A 9,772-nucleotide genomic window follows, 5' to 3' on the forward strand; every position below is an offset into this window, starting at 1 on the left:
CCATTTGGCCTTAAAATCAGGCACGCTGCTGGCCTCAATCACCTGCAGTGGAAGACTATTCCAGCGATCAACCACCCTTTCAGTGAAAAAGAATTTCCTGGTGTCACCTCGTGTTCTCATGTTATGTTTTAATGTTAAGTGTTAGCCAATTAGGACCTGATTCTGTATAGGACGTGGGTATCGGCAGCCACCTAAAAAGTGGCTGACGATGATCACGTGTCAAGCATGCAATGGTGTCCTAGTCACAGGTCTACACTCCCAGACAGATGCCTTAAATCAGGGGTCTCAAAGTCCCTCCTTGAGGGCCACAGTCCAGTCGGGTTTTCGGGATTTCCTCACTGAATATGCATGAGATCTATGCGCATGCACTGCTTTCAATGCATATTCATTGGGGAAATCCTGAAAACCCGACTGGATTGTGGCCCTCAAGGAGGGACTTTGAGATTCCTGTTTTACAGGCACTTATCGATCTGTACCAATTTTGCAGGCCTGCTTTTAAGGTGTCCGTCTCCCGTCTACTGAGATGCATACCAAACGTGTACTGATGCTTAAGCCCGCCCAAGGCCACTTCCAGTCGAAACATTGCATTACATTACATTAAGGATTTCTATTCCGCCATTACCTTGCAGTTCAAGGCGGATTACAAAAGAATTATCCAAGATGTATTACAACAAGAACTTACCAAAAAAAAAATTGGTCATTTTCAAAGAGAGTAAGAAATGGGTAAGGTTATTTGTTTGGGGTGGTTGGCTTTAGTGAGAGGTGGAGTTTGAGACTTGCGGTATTATTTCTTTTTTTCAAGGCTTTCTTGAAGAGTATGGTCTTTATTTCTTTTCTAAAAATCTTGTAGTCGAGGGATGCCGTCAGTAGATTGGCGATTTGGTTGTCTAGTTTGGCTGCTTGAGTGGCTAGGAGGCCATCATATAGTATTTTCCGTTTGACCTCCTTAATTGGGGGGTATGAGAATGGGGTGTGAGTTTTCCTATGTCTGGTTGCGGTGTTGTGGATGAGGCGGGTTATTCAGGTAGTTTGGACTGTCTCTGTATAAAGTCTTAAATAGTAGGCAGTAGAATTTAAATTGTATTCTTGCTGGGATCGGAAGCCAGTGCGATTGGAGATATGCTTCTGTAATGTGGTCATGTTTCTTCAATGAGTAGATGAGTCTTAGTGCTGTGTTTTGGATAGTTTGTAGTTGTTTTGTTATGGTTGTAGGGCATGGGAGGTAGAGGATATTACAGTAGTCAAGTAGGCCTAGTATTAAGGACTGAACTATGAGCTGGAATTGAGTTTTCTCGAAGAATTTCCGAACTTGTCTTAAGTTTCTCATGACTAAGAATGACTTTTGTATTGTTTTATTGATTTGCGGTTGAGTGGTGCAGCATCTGTTGATAGTTATTATCCCAGGACAAGCAGGCAGCATATTCTTAACGTATGGGTGACGTCACCGATGGAGCCCCGGTACGGACCTTTTTAACTAGAAAGTTCTAGTTGGCCGCACCGCGCATGCGCGAGTGGCTTCCCGCCCGAGGAGGAGTGCGTGGTCCCCAGTTTCTTCGTTTCCGCGGAGCAAAGAAGTCGCATGTTTTTCAACGGCCGTTGAAATCATTAGTTTGCCTTCCCGCTCGCGTATTTTTTCCGAATTTCTTCCTTTTTTCCCTTTGGATTACTTTATTTTTCCTTAAAAAAAAAAACCAAAAAAAAAAACTCGTCGAGTTTTCTTTATTTTTTCGAGCCGGCCCCGGCGGGGCCTGTTGTCACCATACAGGCCTCCGGCTTTGATTTTGCGGAGGCCGTGTTTCCCTTCATGCCCCCTCAACCGGGTTTTAAGAAGTGCCAGCGGTGTGCACGCCCGATCTCTCTCACAGACCTGCACAATTGGTGCCTCCAGTGCCTGGGTCCAGAGCATCGGGCTGACACCTGCACCCGCTGTGCTACGCTTAAAAAGCGCACTTTGAAAAATAGGCAGATCCAGCAAAATATTTTGTTTGGTACCGGATCTGCCATGGAACCTGCCGTGACGTCGATAGCACCCCAAAAGTCGGCACCGACGACGTCGACACCACCGGACCCTTCCTCTGGGTCGTTGGGCCCAGGTAAGCCGGCTAAGAAGCCTTCCACTTCCCTCGAGCGCCCTCCTGCCACGGTTGCAACACCAGCCATTCCGGCGCCGCACCGGCCCCGCAAACGCTCCGCTCCGATCTCGGTGAGTGCCTCATCATCGGCCTCCTCATCGCCGGAGCGTAGAGCGGCACCTATGGTACCGAAGAAGAAAAAAGCGGTACCGGTGCCTCCCCTGGATGACCGCATCGCAGCCATACTCCAAACACAGTTACAGGAGCAGCTGCAACAACAACTCCAACAACTGTTGCCGGCGTTGCTGGCACCGCACCTTCCGGTACAGGACCGGTCCGAGCCTCGCACTGTCCCATCGGTGTCGACCCCCTCGGTACCGACTAATACCTCCATGCCGGTGCTCTTGGCCGAAACACCTACGGTGCATACCCGTGCTACTGCCAACCCTGTCCGGTCCCAGGAACGACATCGGTCTTCCTCACCCGGTACCGCTTCGGTGCGCTCAGGCAAATCTCTCTCAAAGACCCGCCATGCCGAGCCCTCCACGCCGATGTCCAAACGTACGCACCCCGACGTTAGGGACCCAGACTTGTGGGAAGACTCCCCTCACGGTACCGAAGAGGACGCTTCGTCAACCGACGAAGAACCCTCCATGACCGACACCACCTCCAAACCAGAGCAATCCTCTTTCTCTAAATTCCTTAGGGAAATGTCAGCAGCTCTTTCCATCCCCTTAGAGTCCGACTCTAAGAAGTCTCAGGCTTTCCTCGATGCCCTAGACTTTGAGCAACCTCCCAAGGAATTTCTAAAGTTGCCCGTCCACGACATCTTACGGGAAACTTTCTATAAGAACTGGGAGCCCCTCGTAAATTGGATAGCTTGTACCGGGTTATCCCAATCCCAGGGTTTGACAAACCTCAATTGCCCCACGAGTCCCTCCTGGTGGAATCTACTTTGAAAAAATCTCAGGGTTCCAGTGTATATGCCTCCACCCCTCCTGGCAGAGAGGGAAAAACCATGGATAAATTTGGTAAGCGCCTTTTCCAAAATTCCATGCTAGCCAATAGAGCCAACAACTACACCTTCCACTTCTCCTTCTACATGAAACATCTGGTGCAACAGCTCTCCTCCTTACAGAAATATCTTCCTGAACGTAAGGTCCCTCTGTTCCAGCAACAAATTTCCAGCCTCCTCCAACTCAGGAAATTTATGGTTCGCTCCATGTACGACCCATTTGAGCTGACCTCTCGCGCCTCTGCCATGGCGGTGGCCATGCGCCGTTTGGCATGGCTGAGAGTCTCTGACCTAGACATTAACCACCAGGACCGCCTGGCTAACGCACCTTGTCTGGGCGATGAACTCTTCGGAGAGTCCCTGGACTCAACAACCCAGAAACTCTCAGCACATGAGACCAGGTGGGACACTCTGATCAAACCTAAAAAGAAAACTCCACCTGCTCGTCCCTACAGACAACAGTCTTCTTACCAGCGTAGGTTCTCGGCCAGACCTCTCAATCCGCCTCAACAACAGTCTCGCCGTCCTCGCCACCAAGATCAGACTCAGGCTCGCCCACAGACTCAACCTGTCAAACCTCCTCCTTCATCTAAGCCGTCTCAACCCTTTTGACTCTTTTCTCCAGAGCATAGCCATTCTCCCACCATCGCTGCCTCTCCCTCAACCTATCGGAGGACGTCTTCAGCTTTTCCTCAGCCGTTGGGAGGTCATCACTTCGGACCAGTGGGTCCTCAACATCATTCGCCACGGCTACTCTCTCAACTTCCAGACTCTTCCACCAGACCATCCTCCCGTAGAGTCTGCTTCTCACTCCTCCCAAACCCCCCCTCCTCCTGAGGGAGGTCCAATCCCTCCTTCTCCTCAATGCCATCGAAGAGGTACCTCCGGACCAAAGGAGTCAGAGATTCTACTCCCGCTACTTCCTGGTCCCCAAAAAAACAGAAGACCTTCGTCCCATCCTTGATCTCAGGGACCTCAACAAGTGTCTAGTCAAAGAGAAGTTCAGAATGCTCTCTTTAGTCACGCTTTACCCTCTTCTCTCCCACCACGACTGGCTATGCTCCCTAGACCTCAAGGAGGCCTACACTCACATTCCAATCCATCCGACTTCACGTCGCTGCCTACGGTTCCAGATACAGCACCATCACTATCAGTACAAAGTGCTACCCTTTGGCCTCGCATCATCGCCCAGAGTGTTCACCAAGTGCCTTATTGTGGTGGCGGCCTTCCTCAGGTCTCACGACCTTCAGGTGTTCCCCTACTTGGACGATTGGCTGGTGAAAGCACCTACGTCTCCACTTGTACTTCAAGCCACTCATCACACCATCTCGTTCCTCCATCTCTTGGGTTTCGAGATCAACTACCCCAAGTCGCATCTGCTTCCCACACAGCGACTTCAGTTCATTGGAGCAGTTCTCGACACCACTCTAATGAGGGCATTTCTCCCCTCCGACCGCCATCGAACTCTGCTCCACCTCTGCCGTCAGGTGCTCCTTCATCACTCCATTCCAGCTCGGCAGATGATGATCCTCCTGGGCCACATGGCCTCGACGGTCCATGTACTTCCTCTGGCGCGACTCCACCTCAGGACACCTCAGTGGACTCTAGCCAACCAATGGTCACAGACCACCGATCCTCTTTCTCATCCCATCTCTGTGACATCGTCTCTTCGGCAATCTCTTCAATGGTGGTTGAACTCCTCCAATCTTTCCAGGGGTCTACTCTTTCATCTACCCTCTCACTCCATGATCATAACCACAGATGCCTCCCCCTGTGCATGGGGCGCTCACCTGGGAGATCTTCGCACCCAGGGACTCTGGACCCCTCAGGAGCGTCAACATCACATCAACTTCCTCGAACTCGGGGCCATGTTCTATGCTCTCAAGGCCTTTCAGCACCTTCTCTACCCTCAGGTTCTTCTCCTGTGCACAGACAACCAAGTCGCCATAAACAAGCAAGGCGGCACCGGATCTCCCCTCCTCTGTCAGGAGGCCATCCACATCTGGACCTGGGCCACAGCCCACAGTCTCTTCCTCAAGGCTGTCTATATCCAGGGCGAACAGAACTCCCTGGCCGACAATCTCAGCCGCATCCTTCAACCTCACGAGTGGACCCTGGATCCTCCCACACTCCACTCCATCTTTGCTCTCTGGGGCACTCCTCAGGTGGACCTCTTTGCAGCTCCTCACAACCATCAGCTGCCCCAGTTCTGTTCCAGACTCTTCTCTCCTCATCGTCTGGCCCCGGATGCATTCCTGCTCGACTGGACGGATCGGTTCCTCTATGCCTTTCCTCCCCTACCTCTGATGTTGCGGACGCTCTTCAAACTCCGCAGGGACAGAGCCACCATGATCCTCATCGCCCCTCGGTGGCCTCGCCAACACTGGTTCTCCCTCCTGCTTCAGCTCAACTCCAGGGAGCCCATTCCTCTTCCTGTGTTTCCTACTCTACTTACACAGCAGCATCAGTCTCTACTACATCCCAATCTGTCCTCGCTCCACCTGCCAGCTTGGTTTCTCTCGGGCTGACCTCTCCAGAGAATCTGTCTCAGCCCGTCCGTCGTATTTTGGATGCTTCCAGGAAACCGGCCACCCTCCAATGTTACCATCAGAAGTGGACCCGGTTCTCCTCTTGGTGTCTCCTTCATCATCACAATCCCACCTCACTGGCAGTGGAAACTGTACTGGACTATTTGCTCTCTCTCTCTGACGCTGGCCTCAAGTCGACCTCAATCAGAGTCCACCTCAGTGCCATCACTGCGTTTCATGAGCCTATCCTCGGAAAACCTCTTAAGGCTCATCCCCTGGTTTCCCGGTTCATGAGAGGCCTCTTCAATGTCAAACCACCTCTGAAGCCTCCTCCAGTCGTCTGGGACCTGAATGTGGTTCTCTCAGCCCTCATGATACCTCCATTTGAGCCTCTTGCCACAACTTCACTCAAATTTCTTACGTGGAAGGTGCTTTTCCTCATTGCCATCACCTCTGCCAGGAGGGTTAGTGAGCTGCATGCACTGGTTGCCGACCCACCTTTCACTGTTTTTCACCATGACAAGGTGGTTCTGCGTACCCATCCTAAATTTCTGCCTAAGGTGGTCTCGGACTTCCACCTTCAACCAGTCCATTGTATTGCCTGTTTTCTTCCCTAAGCCCCATTCCCATCCTGGGGAACAGGCGTTACACTCGCTGGATTGTAAGCGTGCCCTTGCATACTACCTGGATCGTACCAGGGCTCACCGCTCGTCTCCTCAGCTCTTTCTGACCTTCGATCCTAACCGTCTAGGTCGTCCTGTCTCTAAACGGACGCTTTCCAACTGGCTTGCTGCCTGCATTGCGTTCTGTTATGCTCGGGCCGGTCTCTCACTGGAAGGTGCTGTCACGGCCCACAGAGTCAGAGCTATGGCTGCTTCTGTGGCTTTCCTCCGCTCCACACCTATCGAGGAAATCTGCAAGGCTGCCACTTGGTCCTCAGTTCACACGTTCACTACTCACTACTGTCTGGATGCCTTCTCCAGACGGGATGGACTCTTCGGCCAATCTGTGTTACAAAATTTATTTTCCTAATGGCCAACCATCCCTCCTCCCTCTCTGTTAGCTTGGAGGTCACCCATACGTTAAGAATATGCTGCCTGCTTGTCCTGGGATAAAGCACAGTTACTTACCGTAACAGGTGTTATCCAGGGACAGCAGGCAGATATTCTTAAGTCCCACCCTCCTCCCCGGGTTGGCTTCTTAGCTAGCTTATCTTAACTGGGGACCACGCACTCCTCCGTCGGGCGGGAAGGCACTCGCGCATGCGCGGTGCGGCCAACTAGAACTTTCTAGTTAAAAAGGTCCGTACCGGGGCTCAGTCGGTGACGTCACCCATACGTTAAGAATATCTGCCTGCTGTCTCTGGATAACACCTGTTACGGTAAGTAACTGTGCTTTCCTAGCAGTTTTAGGGTGGTTTGTATGGGGTAGTTGATTGCGTTGATTTCAATGTTGGTTAGGGAAACCACACACATACCCTGCCTTGGTCGTGCTTAAGCGTACCTGAATGCTTGAGTACCTGAATAAATTCATGTAAACCGTTCTGAACTCCCCTGGGAGAACGGTATAGAAAAAAAAAAAATTTGAAAAATTGAAAATTGAATACCTGTGCATCTCCGTAGACCAGGGGTAGGCAATTCCGGTACTTGAGAGCCGGAGCCAGGTCAGGTTTTCAGGATATCCACAATAAATATGCATGAGATAGATTTGCATCTCAAGGAGGCAGTTCATGCAAATCCATCTCATACATATTCATTGTGGATATCCTGAAAACCTGACCTGGCTCCGGTTCTCGAGGACCGGAATTGCCTACCCCTGCCGTAGACGCACCACAGATGCCTTCCCTTGGCTGCATTTTTTTTTTAACATGCATCTCGATTGGCTGCTAAACCTAAAATCAGGATGCACGGTTCGAGAATCAGCCTTTTAGTGTGTTATACAGCGCTAAGCAAAAACAAAAACAAAAAATGCAGACAATATGTACAAGATGCAGGCTTTGTTTATTTTACCCAATATTAAATACGGTAACTAATACCACCTTTTTACAAACCAAAAGACCCAACAACGGTCCGTGTTTCGGAAAACACGCCTTCTTCAGGGGTCCTAAGTAAATAAATGACAAACCTAAGACATACAATATATACAATTCAAAAGACATATGGTTTGCATAGGTGATCGTGAGAACATAAGAATTGCCATCTCTGGATCAGACCCTGGGTCCATCAAGTCCGGTGATCTGCACACGCGGAGGCCCCGCCAGGTGTACCCTGGCATAGTTTTAGTCCCCATATCACTATATGCTTCTCAAGGGAGATGTGCATCTAATTTACCCTTACCCATACCACTCTATGCCACTCTTAAGGAGATGTGCATCTAGTTTACCCTTAAATCCTAGAACGGTGGATTCTGCAATTACTTCCTCTGGGACAGCATTCCAGGTGTCCACCACTCGCTGCGTGAAACAGAACTTCCTGATATTCGTCCTGGACCTGTCCCCCCTCAGCTTCAGTCTATGTCCTCTTGTCCGTGTCACATTGGATATTGAGAATTCTGTGGTGTAATCCTTAAGTGAATGTTAGTGCTCAAAGTCTTACAAGATACAACAAATAAAGATATAATCAATGTAATGTGAAATGCATGAATCGGAATAATAATAATAATGAAAAGTTTATAAGGTACAAAGCTAAGAAAACCAAAATTAGTATATGAAGTATGTAATGATAAAAAAGAAGAAAAGAAAAAAGAAGAAGAAAAGGATAAACCAATGTGACAGAATAGACAATAGAAGATAAAAATGAAAATAAATAAAAGGTAAAGAAAGAGACCGCTTCTGACTGCTGCCATCTGCTGCACACTCCCAGTACTGTCAGCAGAGGAGCTGATCCTGTACACCAGGGATGTCCAACCTTTTGGCTTCCCTGAGCCGCATTGGCTGAACTAAAACATTTCTGCTGCGCAAACACTGCAGCAGGACAGAGGAGGGAGCCGGCAAGATGGTAAACACCCAGGGGCAGCAGAGGAAAACACTATATGGCTCTCAACCAGGGCCGCACAAAATACTTCATGGGGCCACATGCAGCCCTCAGGCCACTGGTTGGACACCCCTGCTGTACACACTATCCTAGACTCAGTCCAAGAAGCTGTATTTACAGGATAATTTATGTATGTGTTACACGACAAAGGAGAGGAGGGAAATAAGAGAGCCACTTTTATGAAAGCTGCTGGGCTGGGCTAGATGGATCATTGGTAAAAGTTAGTATGGTTGTTCTTATGCTCTTATGTGTGCCAAGTATAAGACAATTAAACTATTGTGACATCACTGATAAGGTTGGCTTTGAGGCACTGTGAAATGAGGCATTATGACATCACAATCTCAGCTCTGGAATGTTGCTGTCATTGGGGTTCCGAAATCTTGCTATTTTTTAGGATTCTGAATGGAATGTTGCTACTCTGGGTTTTGGCCAAGTACTAGGGACCTGGATTGGCCACTATGAGAACGGGCTACTGGGCTTGGTGGACCATTGGTCTGACCCAGTATGGCAGTGCCAAGTATGGGACCATTAAGCCATTGTGACATCAATGATGAGGTTGGCTCTGAGGCATTATGACATCACAATCTCAGGTCTGGAATGTTGCTCCCATTGGGGTTCCGGAATCTTGCTATTCTTGGAGATGCTGGAATGTTGCTAATCCTTGGGTTTTGGCCAGGTACTAGGGACCCGGATTGGCCACCATGAGAACTGGCTACTGGGCTTGATGGACCGTTGGTCTGATCCAGTAAGGCTATTCTTATGTTCTAAATGTACAGTGCTGCTTATGTCTTTCAGCACTATAGAAATGATAAACAGTAGTAAAGAGAAATTGACCCACCCCATTGCCCAGGAAATGTCTTTCTTTTTCTCAAATATATAATTTTTCATATAAACCATAAAGCCTAATTCTCCTCTCTTGTTTATGAAGTAAAGCACCACTTTGCTGACATGTGTACAAATTATTTTCTGTTGTACAGATTCTGGGACTGAGTCTTGTGTGTGCAGGATCAGCTCCTATGGTGTCAGTGACGGGAGGGTCCAGTAGATGGCAGCAGTCAGAAAACTCTCTCCCACCTCCCTCCTCCCTCCCTCCTGCTTCCCTTCTCTCTTTCTTTGTCTGGAGCC

This window comes from Geotrypetes seraphini, chromosome 2, assembly GCF_902459505.1.
Source record: "Geotrypetes seraphini chromosome 2, aGeoSer1.1, whole genome shotgun sequence".
Lineage (NCBI taxonomy): Eukaryota > Metazoa > Chordata > Amphibia > Gymnophiona > Dermophiidae > Geotrypetes > Geotrypetes seraphini.